General features: G+C 49.0%; 1 pseudogene; it reads left to right on the top strand.

Moving 5' to 3' along the window:
- Window positions 1-17014, top strand: part of LOC107538075 (armadillo repeat-containing protein 10-like) — a 57828-nt pseudogene that overhangs the window by 27829 nt on the left and 12985 nt on the right.

Genomic DNA, 17014 nt, shown 5'->3' with positions numbered 1-17014 from the left:
GCCCAGCCTTGTGTTGCGGGAACCTCCATCCTCCCAGAGCCCAGGGGCACCCCGCCAGGTGGCTGGTTCCCAGTGCGTATCTCAGAACTGATCTGCATACAAGCTTCCTCTCCTTATCAGCACGCAGCCGACAGAGGTGCAATTGAAACTGCGGTGGACCCGGTCCAGAAACAGGCTGGGTAGAAGACTGCCAAGCAGGGCTGATCACTGCTGGGAAAGCAGATGACTAAAGGAGGCTGTCCTCCTCCCAGGGGGCAGGAAAGGTCCTGGGCCATCAGGGTCAGGCCCCTCTGTGCTCTGGGAAGAATAATTTGGCAGCAGAAGTCAATGAATAGTTACTGAGGTCCTACTATGTACCAGGCACCCTGTAAGGGGTTGGAGAAACAGCAGAGAACTCACTAAGCTTGCTGAACTCCCAGCCAAAAGAAAGAACCAGATGCTTGTCAATCAGTTATACAAGTAAATTAATTAATTAATTGTGATAAGGGTAAGAAGGCGAGGTATAGGGTAATAGGAGAGCATATAATGGGAGTATCTGACCTGGTCTAGGCAATCAGGAGAGGCTTCCAGGAGGAAGTGACTTTTAAGCCAACACTTAGCATTCCCAGCCTCTTTCTCCTCCACTTACTCCCTCTATCAAGGATGCAAGAGTTAAATACTTACCTTCTCAGCCTTTGCTGCAGCTGGGGTTACCATGGGGCAACTGTGACTAATGAGATGCAGGCTGGAGTCTGTTGGCCCCACTGCCCTACTTCTTCCTGCCTTAAATGGGGATGGGACATCTAGAGCTGAGGCAGCCATTCTGTGACCCTGAGGAAAGGCCAAGGTCATCCTAGAGATACCAGCCCTGAGTCACAGAATCAATACCCAGAAACCAGCTGCCTCCAGTCTTCTTGCTACGTGATTAAAATATGTCTGTTTTTGTTTAAACCATTATAACTTGCAGCCAAAAGCATCTGTAACTGAAACAGTTCTCAAAGATGAATAAGTGTTAACCTAGTAAAGAGCAGCAGGAAGTGTTCAGAACGAAAAAACAGCAAGTGCAAAGGTCCTGGGGTGGGAAAGTTCATTGGAGAAATGCTGAGGCCAGTATGCGGCTGAAGCTTAGAGAAGGAGGAGGGTGGATGGGCGAGCCTGGAGGAGTAGATCTGAGGGAACATGGGACCACTATAGAGGTCCAGAAAGAGTTGAGGCAAAGAAGTAACAGGAGATCAGATTTGCTTTCTAGAAACTCTCTCCAGCAGGTTATGGGAATTGATTGGAAGGAATCAAGAGAGGGACTAGAGAGGCCATGGAGAATATTACCACAGTTGTGGAGGAGAGAACTACAGGTCCATTTGTCCTGGGCGCCAATGGTGGTAGGAGAGGTGGTGGGAGGGAACAAAAGTGATGCCTCCGGACACTGTCAGGTATTGGGCATAACTGCCCCCAGTTGAGAACCATTAGTTTGAAGATTTGCATTCTGTTTTTTTGTTTTTCGGGTTTTTTAAAATATATCTTTATTGATTTCAGAGAGAGGAAAGGAGAGGGAGAGAGAGAGAAACATCAATGATGAGAGAGTCATTGATCAGCCGCCTCCTGCAAGATCGAGCCCGCAACCTGGGCATGTGCCCTGACGGGGAATTGAACCCCCGCTCAACCGCTGAGCCATGCCCAGCCGGGCTGCATTTTGTTTTTAATTTGAGTTAGAAGGCCTTAGGAATGGTTCCAACCCCACAGTTCACTGAAGCCCTGGGCGTTTCTTTGGCTTTTAGTTATTTAAGTTACCTGCCTAACCCCTGAGGGCACTATGTTTGCTATCCCAGAAGTAGGTTTATGGCTGTGGGTTCCAAAGACTAACTCCATCTTACTACCTGAATGCTTTAAAACTTGGCCACTGGATACAGTGGGACCAGTGTCCCTCTTGGCAACTCCAGCCAAGGATAGAAGGATGTATCTAGATAGAATCAAATAGGATGGATGGATGGATGCTGGGATGAATGAAGGGAGGGAGGGAGGGGTAGATGGAGGTTGAAAAAAAGATTATCAGGAGTTTACCAGGATGAGGCCCTAGAAGCAGGAAAAATATGGGAAAAAAATACAAATAGGATGTGTTTATGGCATACACAGGACTAAAAGGAGGTGGAAACTTTGCTGTTTTGTTTTATGTTTAAAATAGAAATTCTCTTGAAAATAAACCTCCGGTCGGTTTTGTTTCTGCAAAACAAACAACAGGCTGCTTACAACCTCATTACAGAGGGAGCCCACGCCACCCACCCTCAGCCTCCCAGTCCATTCGGGAGATCCGGACCAGCAAGCCAGGGGCCCAGAAAGGGCACAGGGAGTGCGAAGGGGACAGAATCAAAAGCCCTCGAATAGCTAAAAACAAGCTCGAGGTCCCGGGAAAGTAATCATCCTGCAATCGACTGTTTACTAATGGAATCTATTAATTTATAGGCACAAAAGAATCAGCTAATTTGTGGTTAATGGTGTTTAAAAGATAAACAACACAGATGAACTCCATGGAGCACAACCCAGTTCTCCGGGATCTGAATGCACGAGACAGCTCTCAGTGTGGGAGGGGGAGGACTGGGGGGGAGGTCAGGGAGGAGAGAAGGGAGATTTGGGAGGGAGCAGGGAGTCCCAGCTCCAAAGGAGCCTTAGTCACCCTCTGCAGTTTCCTTTCAAATGGCACATCCTGCCCTCCAGGACCCAAATCGTCCCTGCTGTCCCCCCACCAGCCACATCAGCCCCACTCTGGGCCTTGATTCTCACTGTGCCTTGAGCACCTTTCCTTCCTTTCCCCTGAATATTAGTACAAATTATTAATAGCTACTGAGCAAACATCCACTTGCATCCGAGGGCACACTAGTGTTTCACATACAGTATCTGTTTCAAAGATTCCTCAAAATCCCCTACGAAGTTGGTCTCAGTCTCAGCTCCGTTTTACAGATAAGAAAACTGAGGCCTGGAAAGGTGAGCCAACTTGCCCCGCTTCACTGCGGATGCATGGTGGGTCTGATGCTGGAATCCTGTCTGTCTGATCCCAGATCGAAGCTCAAGGCCAGCATTTCCCAAACCCTACGCATTCTCATATCTATATTTTGGCCATTTCTGCAAACTACCTTTATTTATGATATTTCTTTACATTGACTGCTCCCCCTTCTTTATATTTTTTAATTTTAGCTTCATCCCCAGCAATACCACCCGAGTCTGGTAAGTTAAGAATACATTTGTTTCTAAGACGAATTTGGAATAAATACCTGACTACTAAATTACACATCTCCCTGTAACCCACCTTATAATCTTGTAAACCACCCGTGCTACAAGAACTATACAAATTCTAACCATGTATCCCGAAAAACCATAATCACACGGCTGCGGGCGCAGTTACCGCAGCGGGCATCCTACGTGCACGATCGCGCTCACCCTCCGTCAACCCTTCCTGATACAACCACCCTTTGAAATGCGCTGCAAGGCCTCCCGGACTCCGCCAGCCCACGGACATCCTTCCCTTTGTGGACAGAAAATTCATGTCATTAGCAAACCACAAAAAGACAGGATGAAAATAAGGGTATAGGATTTGTTTCCTCAAGTAGATTATAAGATCCTTGAGGATTAAAAGCAAATCTCCTAGGTCTTAATGGCTACGTACGCTCTGTGGGAAACAGAGCTCACAGGAGGTGCCCAGTAAAGCCTGGGGAAGGGGCCTGTGGGGACGCGGTTCGGAGAGGTGGGGAGATGTCACTGTCGTGGCTGGGTCTGGGCCAGCCTGAATCCATGTTCCTTGCTTTGCCAACAATGCTCAGAATTGACCTGGGAATGCCCTCTCCCTTCTCCCAGCCCAGCGCTCCAGTGTGGGCCTGTGACCCCCGCCTGGCCATAGGTGCTAGACATCCCCCAAGCCACTGCAATTGGTTCAGAAATGGATCCATTCCCCAAACTTGACCAGGGTGTCAGGCCCAGCACTTTTGTTCAAGTTTCTGGGGAAGGAGCAGTTCTGTCCTCCTGAGCTGGACTCAGAGGGCATGGTCCTGGAGATGCGGGTGGTCATCTTGTTCCCGCAAGGAGCCTGAGAATTAAAACCCCACGGAAGAGGCAGGCACATGGAGGGAGGGCTTGATGACACTGGTTGGGAACCTGGATCAAGACATTCCTGAAAGAGGATCTACCCTCAGATTTTTCAGTCAATAAACCTCCTTTTGTCATAAGCCTTTTTGAACTGGGTTTTCTGTTACTTGCAACCAAAACACCCTGGAGGAACCCTTGACTAAGGGTCAGGAAACCAGACTCTGACTGTATCTCATATGACCCTGTGAGTCATTGCATCATGCATGACCCTGCCTCAAAGGCACCTTCCACTCTCTCCTCCCCCATCACTTCCTGTCCCCATCCAGCCCTATCACCCCCTGACATCTCATTCTATGTTCATGACCTTGTTTGCTAGCCATCTGTCTCACTGCTGTACTCCCAGTGCTCCCAACAGACCTGGCACATGGGAAGTCCTTGGTAAATATTTGTTGCATGGACCTGCCTCAGTTTCTCCACCTGTGAAATGGGAGGGAAGTTCTCCATTTTCTCTCAGGATCCTTCTGCTGAGCTGTGCTTTGCTTCCATCGCAGCTTCCCAGACCTCAGAACGTGCGAGAGAGTGTCTCCAGCAAACTACCCTTTACTCACAGGGAAGGAGTTTGTATGATTGTTCTCCTTCGCTCCTTCCTCTGCCGACACAAGCTCACTAACCAGGAAGTCCCTCTTGATGTCTAACCCAATCTTTCATGCTGCAACTTGAGTTCAGCAGACATTCCAGGCCAGTAAGAGCAGAGGAGAACCAGTTTAAAGTGACATGAAACTATCCTGTGAGAAAATAAAAGCTCAAAGGTGCCTTCATTTTCTTCCACCTCAGAGAAACCCTTGTTTTCTTCCTACGACCAGTTTCTGACTTTGCAGAAAGTTCCTTTCTTGTCTGCACCTAGGAACAAAGCTCTTCTGGAGACCCGGGTGCAAAAGATGAGAATGAAATAAATGAACTATGTGTTTAATCATTCCTATTGTCAAAACAATGGCTGAGCCAAAATACCTATTCTCTGATTCATCCCAACTGAACCCCTCCAGAGGGAGGTGGCAGGAGGCAGGAGAGTCAACATTTCTCAGCCCATTTTCCAGATGAGCTCAGAGGAAGGGGGAGGTTCTGCAGTGAACACACCACAGTAAACAAGAGAAGCGAAACCTTCCTTTCCAGGGTCAGGGCTGCCTCCTCTCAGTTTAAAGGAAGGCCCCCGCCGCCTGAGACACAGGGTTAGTCTCCTTTCATTCCTTTATCCACTCTCTCTCACTCAGAGGATGAAGAGTCTGGCCTGGGGGCCTCCCTGGGCCCCAGCTCGGTACCGGGCCCCCTTCCCCTCCCCCAGCCCTCTGAGGGAGGGTGTGCAGGAATTCTCTGTCCCGTGACTGGGTGGGGAGGTTTAATGAGTTAATTGTTTAAAGTACTTTTCCTAGTTTGTTCTTTGTCTTCTAATTGTATTTGTGGTGTTTCTTGACGTCCTGGAATTTTTAATGTTTGTATGGTGGAATCCTTTTGTTTTTCTTTGGGGTGTCCTGTCTTCTGGGCCTAGAGAGGACTTCACTAGAGAGTGTTGTTAGGGCCCTATTTAAGGTGACAGGTCGTGCTCGGGCAGGAGCGAAGGGGAAGATCCTCGGCATTGCTTTGCTTTGCAAATGAGGAAACTGAGGCTCCACCCGCGTAAACAGCAGGGCCAAAGTCAGCAGCCCAGGGCTCGCCCTGCTCCGTAGCTACATAAAGATCAGGAAAGACACGGGGGTCTTGGCTGCCTAGGGTGCACTGCCCGGTGACCCACAGCCCCTCCGCGCACACGTAATGCCACTGAGTTCACCCTGGACGTCTGTCCCACCGTCCGTGGCAGCGGCGAACCCCCAGATCATTCCCCCGAAGGCCTTTCCAGGCTTGTGAGGGCAGACACCACAAAGGAAAAGACAAGATGGCTGAACATAAACACAAAAGATCCCTGGACACCAAGAACCACAGCTGATTCCATGAAAAGACACAAGACAACTAAGGAAAATATTCCCGCCCGGCCGGGCGTGGCTCAGCGGCTGAGCGTCGACCTAGGATCCGGGCGATCGGGGTTCGATTCCTGGTCAGGGCACAGGCCCGGGTTGCGGGCTCGATCCCCAATGACTCTCTCATCATTGATGTTTCTGTCGGTCTGTCTGTCTCTCTCCTTTCCTCTCTCTGAAATCAATAAAGATATATTTAAAAATATATATACTCCCAACATTGATGACAATGCGTAGTCAGACTCTTAAAGTATACAGAGCTGTTCGGGAGCCACGCAGGAAAATGAGAGCAAGTCACAGAAGTGGAGATGCACATGGGCAAGCCACTCAGGAAAAATGTTCAAACTCATTAGAAATCAAAGTAAAGGAGATCCCTCCTCAGGCCTCCCAGAGCAGCAACGTTAAAAAAGAACGGCGTTAGTGGGATGGGGAGAAACGGCACCTCACAGCTACTGGGGGACACACGTGGATTCAGCTTTTCCAAATCTCATAATACACATTAAACTCCTTAGAAATGTGTGATTTTTGCTCCAACATTTTCATTTCTAAGGAATTATTTAGAAATCATGTCTAAGGAAATGTATTCCCGTGCCATTTACGTGGGAGAAGTTAGTGTGCTCGAATCTTTTCGTTTTCTTTGGGGTGTCTGGGCCTATGGGCCTCGGGAGGACCCCATTAGGGAAGCAGCTGGAAGCGGCCTCCACGCGGGCGTCCCGGCTCAGTGGGACCTTCTCCCGCACCGCCTGACGAGGGACCAGGACGCAGCCGCGGGAAGGAGCACGCGTCACAGGAGGTGACAGCACGTGGTTAAACTTAAAAACCGGGTAAGAAGCATCGCCTGCGTACGCAGCGTTCTGGCTCCACAAACACGCACACACGAATACACGCGCACAGGAAACCACCTGGGAGAAACACGCACCGACTGATTGAAAGCAGTTTTCTGCAGGAGGCAGAATCTTATTTGCTTGGGTGCTTTCCTGAGTTTTGATTGCTCTGCGCCAGGACCGTGGGAGAGCAGACGCTCACGCCGCTGTTGGGAACGTTTGCTCACAGGCTTCCCAGGCGACCAAGGCGGTACTTATCAAAAGCCTCAGTATGTGGCACCAGTCATTTTACTTCTAGGAATTCACCCTGAGGAAATAATCAGAGATGTGCGCAAGGGTTTATGTACAAGGATATCCACTGTAGAGTTATCTACAACAGCAAAGAGTTGGAATCAGCCTAAGTATTCGACAAGGGGGAGCTGTTTCAGTAAGTGGGTCTTTCCTACGGAAGGCTACGCGGTCGGGTAAAGTGATGTGGAATACTGAATGAGACAACGAAATGTTCTGGACATAAAGCAAAAAAGAGTTTAAAATGGCAGGGACTGTTTGATAGCAATACTGTGGCATATTATACACAATAAATTACAAACACATACAAAAGAAGGTGGAAGACAGAATGTCTGCAGTGATCATTACTGCCTAGCGGGATTCCGGGATTTTTTTTTCCTTTGTGTTTTCCTACATTTTGCAATTTCGATACAAGAAACCTGTTACTCTCACCGTCATATTTTTTTAAGGGGGTAAAAATCCCAGGAACTTTTACAATAAAACAAACTAGTCATTCATGTCTGTAAATTCCAAGTTCCCAGGCAGGCTGCTTGGTGTTTACAATTGAGTAGCTACTCAGGGAATCAAAGGCCAGGTTCATGATCAAAATATGTCCCTCTGGACATCCTCTCAGTGCCACCTAGAACAGGTCCTGCCCTCAAAGCCATGCCCGGCCAGTCCGTAAACCTTTCTAGGGCTGCTCTGAACCTCCAGGGACAGACTGCGGTCCAATCCGGTTGGTGCCGGCTGTGGCAGACACTTGCTCAATCCTCCCCCTGTTGTGTAACGATGAATTCGTCCTATTCTCAGAAGCCCATTGTCAGGACAGGATGGAGGTTTCCAAATATGTGTTCTGGAGCTCGTCCCTTTTCCCTCTGGGGTCAAGCAACCCATGTGCTCAGGATAATTAAAGTCACCAAAAGCCTGCAACTGCTCCCCTTTATCTGCCTTTATGTCCCATAGGGTCCTGGCTCAGGTGACTAGATTTAAAAGCTAACTGAACCTACCTGCTGATGAGGACCATGAAGGGGCAGTCTGCAAGTGGAGAAGCTCCAAAACGAGGGAGTACGTGGCTTACCTGCGAGCACTCGGCCGGGGAGGGTGGGAGGAGACCCTGCTGGGAGACCCGGGGGCCTGGTCAGGGAGTCAGGGACAGTGGACACCAGGGGCACCTCCCAGAGGAAGGAGCTCTCCCTGGCAGCTGCCTTACATACTGGGCTTGGGAGGAGAATTGTGGGCTCACCGATGGGTGTTTACAGCCCTATCAGGCCAGCTCCCAGGAGTGCAGACCCTGCTTCCAGCACCCAGTCTGTGTCAAGCCTCTGCTCAGTGTTGCACTTGCAATGATTAGCAAGCCCAGACAGACGCAGTCAGACCCCTGCTTGTGTGGCACGTACCATTTAGCAGCCCCATCCTCCACTGTGACAACCACAAATGTCTCCAGACTGCCAAATGTCCCCTGGGGGAGGGAACAAAATTGCCTCTGGCCTAGTGGCCACTGAGGGGAACAGCACAGATCTAGCCGGAGAGACAGGCAATGAGATGAGCAATTGCAACACTCTGGGGCAAGTGCTAGGATGGGGACATTTGGGCAGTGTGACATTAGGAGGAACAGCTCACCAAGGCTGGTCCAAGAAGGCTTCCCAGAGGAGTAGGGTCTCATCCAAGACCTTTCCCAAGGGGGACATCCCACACACAGATTGCTGAGCCGAGAACCCCAGTGTTCCTGCCCATAAAATGGGGCAGCAATATCCACCTTACCAGCCCTGGCCGGGTAGCTGAGTTAGTTAGAGCACTGTCCCAATACACCAAGGTTGCGGGTTTGATGCCTGGTCAAGGCACATACAAAAATCAACCAATGATGCAGAAATAAGTGGAACAACAAATCGGTGTCTCTTTTTCTCTCTAAAAAATCAGTAAATAAATTTAAATATATATTTTTTCTAAATCCATCCAACCTACACCGCACCTATGCACCGGGGAGGAGGGGGCAAGGCAGAAGGCTCACATGCAATTTTGGATGCTAATTGGGTAAGAAAGGCTAAAGATGTGCTTTAAACAGAACGCCTCGGCACCACTGCTCTCAGGGGATTCGCACACTCCCTTCTCCGCTTCCTCCAGAGTTCCAGGACCTCGCTCATACGGGGGCCAAGGGAGCACCCGGACAGACCCAGACTTGGGCCTTTTTGAGCCACTACGGCTTATTAGCTGTGTGACCTTGGGGAAGTTATTTAAGCTCTCTGAGGCTGTCACCTCACCTGCGCTACCAAGTCAACAAGGGTACCTACTGCAGAGGCTGTCGCAGAGTTAGAAGGAGAAACGTATGCGCAGGGCTGCTCGGAACACCAGGCAGCTAACAGGCCGAAAGCGCAACCAGCCCCATTCGCACCAGATGAGCTGAGCCGATTTCCACGCCGCTTACCCTGCCGTCATCACTGACCATTCACCGTGCACTGCAGCTGTTTCAGGCACTCCGGGTTTCCTGAACAGACAGGTTTCCTAAAAATGGAAGTTTGCTTTGCTGGGGTAGATCAGAAAATGCACAAGCAAAGAAAGAAGTACATCAAATAATTTCAGATGGGTCATGAGAGAAATAAAAATAAAAACAGGGTCATGAGAGAGGAAGTGGCAGGGCAAGGGGTAGTCAGGGGCCTCCTGGAAGAGGTGACCTCTGGCCCGGGGAGGGGGAGGGGAGCCTGCCTTGCAAAGACCTGGGGCACGTTTCTCAGAAGGAGCCTGAGAGGGCACAGGCCTGGTGTGTACCGGGAAGGGCAGGCAGGGCCGGGCGGCCGCAGCCGAGTCCGGGGAGAGGAAGCAGCGAGGCCCGCGAGGCGCGCAGGGCTGTCTCCGGCAGGGCCCTTCCACGCGGCTGCTCACAGCGACTTACGGAGTGCGCACTGCCTGCGGCGCTTAAACGCACTCGCTCGGGTCATCCTCAGGACAACCCTCTTAGGGCGGTACGACCGCCGTCTGCTTTGCCAGTGAGGAAACGGAGGCTTGGACAGGTTAAGTGTCTTGGCCAGGGTGGAAGAAAATGAGACTGACTGCAAGCAGCCCAACTCCAGTGACTGGACTCTTGTTAAAAATAGAACAAGGCAGCCCTGGCCGGTTTGGCTCAGCGGTTAGAGCGTTGGCCCATAGACTGAAGGGTCCTGGGATCGATTCTGGCCAAGGGCATGGACCTCGGTTGCAGGCTTGATCCCTGGCCCCAGATGGGGCATGTGCGGAAGGCAACCAATAGATGTGTCTCTTTCACATCTCTCTCTCTCCTCTCTCTCTGTCTCCCTTCTACTCATGGAAAAAATATCCTCAGATGCAGATTAAAAATATATATAGAATAGAGCAACAGGAAGGCACTGGAAGGTCCTTCTGCTCCCACTTTCTCCCCCAAAGCAGTCTGAGCCTTTGATAAGCAGATGCTCCAGCTGGTGGTGGACGAGGCTGGCATTACCCATCCTCCCTCCATGGCACCCAAAAAGAAACATTTATGTCTGGAATTGGGCTTGAGAGTCCAGGATCCTCAGCCTCCTGCTCAAAAGGGCAAATGCGCTGGAGTCAGCGAGTTGCATTTAAACCCAGAGGCTCCTGTCCCTGGAATGAGAAAATCAGGGCAGAGAGAACCAGTTAGATTCCTGAGTCCTAGTCCAGACCTGGGCCTGTATCTGTCACCTCCAGCAGAAAAGATAACAGCACTGGTGGCTTTGCTTGACCTGAGGCCCCACGTGGCAGAGGGACAGGGAGGGAGAAGCCCAGCGCCATTCTCTGCCTTCGCTTCTGTTCTGTTCAGACAAAATTGAAGTCTGTAGGGGGAAAAGGTAAAAAAACAAAGATGTCACACCTGTCAGAGCCAATCTGGGTGGACGCAGGTGCTGTGATGGGCAAGGGAAAGTGACTAATCAAAGGCTGGGGTGACAGCTGGATTTGGAGGTGCAGGGACTAGCTACCCTCCCTGAGCACATCTCTACAGGGTTCAGGGCCTGTCTCCCCACCTGCGGAAGGGGGTAATAATGCAGTCGCCTGACACAGTGGCCGGGGGCTTTGCCTATATTAACCCCTTTAGCTCTGACAGCAGCTCTGCCAGGAGAGTCTTATTTCACTTGCAGTTGGGAAAATTCAGTATTCAAATATTTAGAGTTCAGCTCCAGCTCGGATGGCTGTGGGACCTGCTTGCTTCGCAGGCCTCTGCTCTGGCACCCAAGAGCCTCCCACGCCGGGGCCCGCACTGCGCCCCAGCCCCGGCAGCAGCCTGGGCAGCCAGGACTTGGGCCTGGTCCTCGGGCCGCGCCTGCTTTGCATTTACAGGCTGCTGTGGGGCCAGGGCTTTGGCTGCGTCCTGCCTGGTCCGCAGAAGACTTAACCAATGCTTCCCAGGATGGCGTCCCAAATGCTGGCCACGTCGGGAACTCCTTTCTCTGCCTGAGTCCACTGAGGACCCTGTAATTACTGAAAGAGCTTCGGTCACTCTGGGCAACAATGCAGCATTGTCAGCTAACCAGGTCACTATTCGGGAATTGGGTGGTATTCTAAATGTTGGAAGCAAAATCTACGATCTGACCACAGTATTAAAGAGAAGGCTTTACATGCAGAGTCACGGGAGTGTGAACGTTGAAGATCGAATCGAGATAAAGGTATGCGTCAGTCAAGCCTGTGAGAATGTCCTCTCTGGTCCCCTGCACCATCACCCACCCCCACAGCTGGCCAACTGAGACTGTTAACAAACATGACAGTTACCAATAACCACCATCACAGGCTGAACTACCTTACAGGCCTGTGTCGGGCGGTGCTTACAGGAAATGGAAGCACCAAGGTCCAAGTTCTGAAACTACTGTTGAATTTGTCTGAAAATCCAGCCAGGACAGAAGGCCCACTTGGTGCCCAGGTGGGTTCATGGTTCCTTTCCCTCTGTGGCGGCCGCACAGCAAAGCGGATTCTTCTTCGAGGTCTTACACTATTTGGGAATATAAGTAACTGCCTCAAAAAGGAAGGCCATTAGCTATTCAGCCTACTTTCACTAAAGCCCGCTGTTTGTCCTGCTGTGGAGAACGTGCCCAGGAAACATGCCATAGTCATCACCATGATGCGGACGTGAAGGCAAAGGTAACAATAAGACCCAAACTAACTGGCAGGGTCATATTTTTCCAAAGAATAATGCAGTCTGGAAGTAATGCATGTAAACTCCTTTTCCATCTCTACAAAGGGATTCTTTCGGCTGCTGAATTTAAACAGCAAATATCAGATTTCATCATTTACACAGCTATAACTCGCCATGGTCTTCTGGTTTATTTTGGACAATTTTATTGATACCAAATGAATATAACAGCTTGTTCTGGAACATTTATTTCTTTTCATTTTGCTATTTGTTGAGCTGCTTCAATTATTTCCTCAACATGAAGGGACAGTGACCTTTTTGTGTTAGCTGCTCTTCTGCTGTGTGCTGTGACTGGCAGTTCCTCACCTGAGAGAGCAGCGGCATGCGATTGACTCAGAGCTGCCGTAGGAATGACGCTGGTCTTTGAGCAGCACTGAGAGCCTACGCTTGAGCCCACCTGCCAGCCTAGCTGTGCTGCTTTCAAAAGTCTATTCCAATCATCAGAACCTATTCTAGTCAAAGAAAATGGCAAACTTTTAGGAGAAATGTTTCCTAGTACACATCCACCCCATTCAGTGTGCCATGTAAAGTTGCTGTGCATAAATTACTGGCATCAATAAAAAGTGCCCACATAGAGGCAATTGGTTAAATCAATGATCTGTTCTTAAAGAGCTAAGCAGGTTTCAGTTTTTAAACCTGATTCATCTAGCACCAGCCTTGCATGCCTTCGTTTCCCAACACTTATAAAATACTCCAAGCCATCTGCGACAGTACCTCAGTGAGCCCCAGCCAACACCCTGATTGGAGCCTGTGAGACTCTGAACAGGGAACCCAGCTGATCTGTGCCTGGAATCCTGACCCACAAAAACAGTGACATAATAAATGGGAGGGAGCACTCAGGTGCTGATTTAAGTCACTAGGTTCTGCATGAGAACTGTCAGGCAGCCACTGGAAACGAGCACACTGCTTGGTGGCCATTTTCCAGAGCTCACTGTGCCAAGCGCGGTGCAGGGGTCTCCACAATTGTAGGTTCCAATGACATCCCGATTTTGCACATAGAGAAACTGAGACCTACAGAAGTCACAGTTGCACATGGCCGGTTGGCAGTGGTGGGAAAATCTAAATCCAGCTAGTCTGCCTCAGGGCCGGCTCTCGGCTACTGAGGATTGTAATATTTTAAATACAGATGAAAACATCAGTGTGAAAATCTCTGAAAGGGTACATGTCTCCACATTGGTAATATGGATGGTGAGATGAGAGGGGGTGTTTTGCTTCTTGCTTTTTCTATGTTTTCTAATTTTTTTTATAGTATTATTTCTTAACAATCAGGAAAACAAAAGATAAAAGAACTTGCATCCATGGTGACAATCTGAGCAGTGGGGTTGCAGGCCACTTTTTAAATTTCTTTCTTTTTTTTTTCATTTTCTCAATTCTGTAAAGGTTGGTGTATTTTGAAAACACACATGCCATCGAGAACAAGGGAATGCGTTTCAGAAGGGTAAAGCAAAGGAGAAAAGGTATCAGAGCTGGGGGCCTGAGCATGAGTAAAAATAGTGTCTTGTTCTAACAAAAGCAAATTTGCTGGCAAACTTGAAAGGTAGCTTCAAACCTTCCAGAAGAGGTAGCTGTCTCACTCTCCCAGCAACTGCGCTTTTATTAAACATCTGTAGCTCTTCTGCAAATGTTGTCACTTGAAACTTTGCTATTTTAATTGGTAGCTATTCCTGTGGGCTCGTGCTTGGAGAACAAAAGCTGCTAAGAAATGAGAGCTCTCGGCAACTTTCCTTCGACTTTGGGAAAGAGAAGGGAAGGTGGCCTCACCAGCCCAAGCTCGTCGTGGAGAGTGTACATTTTGGTTTAGCACTAACCACCGACTAGCGAGTGCTCAGTGTGCACCGAGCTCTGTGCAGGCCCTTTCTGTGGAGTCTCTCGTTTCATCACCCCACATCTGTATAGGTGAGCACTGTTTCCACTTTACAGATAAGGAAGTGGAGGCCTAAGGAGATCCAGTAACAATAATAATAACGTATTTCATTAAACCTAAGACATTCTATAATTTTATGGGCCACTAAGAAAAAAATACAGCCAGCTATCATTGTAAGATAGTACAGACTATAAGGTAAACCCTGATTCTAGAGCTGTTAAAATCTGCATCTAAAAAACCCAGGGCTAACCCGAAACACCAACCAGAAAGAACTGATGCACCCCCATGTTCAAAGCAGCACAATTTGCAACAGCTAAGATCTGGAAACAGCCAAGTGCCCATCAGTAGATGAGTGGATAAAGAGCTGTGGGACATTCACACCATGTGGGACATTCACACCAGGGAATACTACGCAGCTGTAAAAGAGGAGGATCCTTACCCTTTGGGACAGCCTGGAGGGACCTGGAGAGTGTCATGCTGAGCAAAATAAGCCAGGCAGAGAAAGTCAAGTACCGTATGATCTCACTCACATGTAGAATCTAATGAACAAAATAAACTGATGAACAAAATAGATCCAGAGACATAGAAGCATGGAACAGACTGAGGGAAGGGGGGCGTGGGGGAGTGGGGGGGAAGGGTTAACCAAAGAACTTATATGCTTATATGCATAACCTATGGACACAGACATTGGTGTGGGGAAGGCCTGGGGGTGGGGTGGATGCAGGGTGGAAGGGATCAATGGGGGGGAAAAGAGGACATCTGTAATACTTTCAACAATAAAGATAAATTTTAAAAAATTTAAAAACCCAGGGCTAAATACAATCTGGTATCCTGGGTTGGATCTTAGATCAGGAAAAAAGGACATTAATGGAAAAACTGGTGAAATCCAAAAATTCATAGAACTATATACCTAACAAGGGTGGGTTTTGTTATATGTAAATTATTCCTCAATAAGCCTGACTTTTAAAAAAATGTCAGCCCCAAGTGAGATCCAGCTTGTAATTGTGTGTTATTTGGACCATAAAATTACTTTGGGGATAAATTGGAATTCATTAACCTCATTTAACAATCAAAAGATTTCATCTAAAACAGTGTATATATACTTTTCTTGAAAAAAATCAGAGGCTCTGGTAATGCTGGGCTCCTCTTTCTCACATGGTGAGTATAAGCTGATCTGACTGGCAGCTCCCTGGAGATGACTATGAGCTCTCCAGTTTGCCCCAGTCCCCACCACTCCCTAGTGCCTCATTGCTGCTGAGCCTGCCTCATTCATTTAAGGACACCTGCCCGTGGGTATGTGACTTTCGTGACTCTTACTTTAAACTCTATACGCATGGTGGCTTCAGAAAGAGCAAAACAAAGCAAACAAACACACCCCGTGGTGCAGACTGCTGGGTGCCTGCCCGTTACCCAACCTCCTCCCGCTTCTCTAGCAGGAATCTGGACTCACTGGGGCTGAGATGAGCTGGGCTAAAAGACCACATCTTGGTGCCTCCTTCGCAGTGTGTGGCCACTGACATGCGAGCAGCAGTCAGGGAACGTTGCACTCAGGGGGGTTCTTTAAGGGGCTGACTCAGCTGGGAGGCGGACCAATTGCCCCCCTCTATCCCTCACCTTCCTGGCAGGAATGTGGATACCACGGTGTTTGGGAACCAGGGTCAAGGGACAGAGATTCTTCCCATTCCCCTCAAGTACCAAAGGGCCGATTTTTCAGTGTCCTAAGCCAATCTATTCCTTCTCTTGTTTGTTTGGTTTTTCATTGCTTCCTTCCAGTTTTATTGCAATATAATTGACCTACAAGCTCAATTATAAGCTTAAGCTGCATGACACAGTGACTTGACATGTGTATATATTATGAAATGATTTCCACAGTAAGTGTATCTAATATCCGCCACCTCATTTAGTTACGAACTGTGTTTCCTTGTGATGAGAACTTTTAGGATCTGCTCTGTTAGCACCTTTCAAATATATCACAGAGCCATGTTAACTACTGTTGGCCTGCTGCACACTGCAACCCAGGACTCTAATTTTATAACTGGAAGTCTGCCTTTTGACCCCCTTCACCCATTTCCTCGGCCCCCTACCCCTTGCCCTGGCAACCAATCTGATCTCTTTTGCTGTGAGTTTAGTTTTTTGAGATTCTACATTTAAGTGAGATCACACAGTATTTGTCTTTCTCTTAATTTATTTCTCTTGGCATAATGCCCTCAAGGTCCATCGACGCTGTCACCTTCTTTTGTTCATTTGTTTAACCCAGTTTGAGATTACTTTCTGTCACTTGCAACCACGAGCCTTGATTTGGTTGACTTTTTGCAACTCAGCTAGATACCCGCCACCTCATAGTGCAAATGCGTCAACATGCTGACGCTCTCGGTGCAGCCTTCCCCTCCGCTGGGCCGCGGCTCTCCACGCCAGAGTCAGGAGGAACCGCATGCGGCCAGGAGGGTCCTTCTCATAACCCCCTAAGGTTAAGGACCAATTTCTGCAGCATCAAAGCAGAGACTGCAACCAAATGGGCTAGATTTTGCTTGAGATTCCTCCACGGGCAGGAGCAGCGAGCCCTCAAACAGCAAACTCCCTCCTGTAAGAGGTCACCATGCACAGACCTGCCTGGACAGGCTGCCACTCACCGAAACACTGGGCTTTTCAGGCCCTGAATAGGATTCCTTTATTCAAGGCTTTTTGAGGAAGACACGCCCTTTTCCTTCTGGCTGCGCTCTTACTTGGATTAAGTCCCTTGGCCAGCTTTGCAGATGGAGAAGCAAAGGATTATGCCTGTGACTTGGCCCAGCTCTGCTGGAGATGGACTGAGGGGTGACAACTGCTGTGCTCTGGAACAGCCCACAAATGACCA

The sequence above is a fragment of the Miniopterus natalensis genome, chromosome 7, assembly GCF_054644295.1.
Source record: "Miniopterus natalensis isolate mMinNat1 chromosome 7, mMinNat1.hap1, whole genome shotgun sequence".
Classification (NCBI taxonomy): domain Eukaryota; kingdom Metazoa; phylum Chordata; class Mammalia; order Chiroptera; family Miniopteridae; genus Miniopterus; species Miniopterus natalensis.
This window is presented reverse-complemented; position numbering and strand designations above follow the sequence as displayed.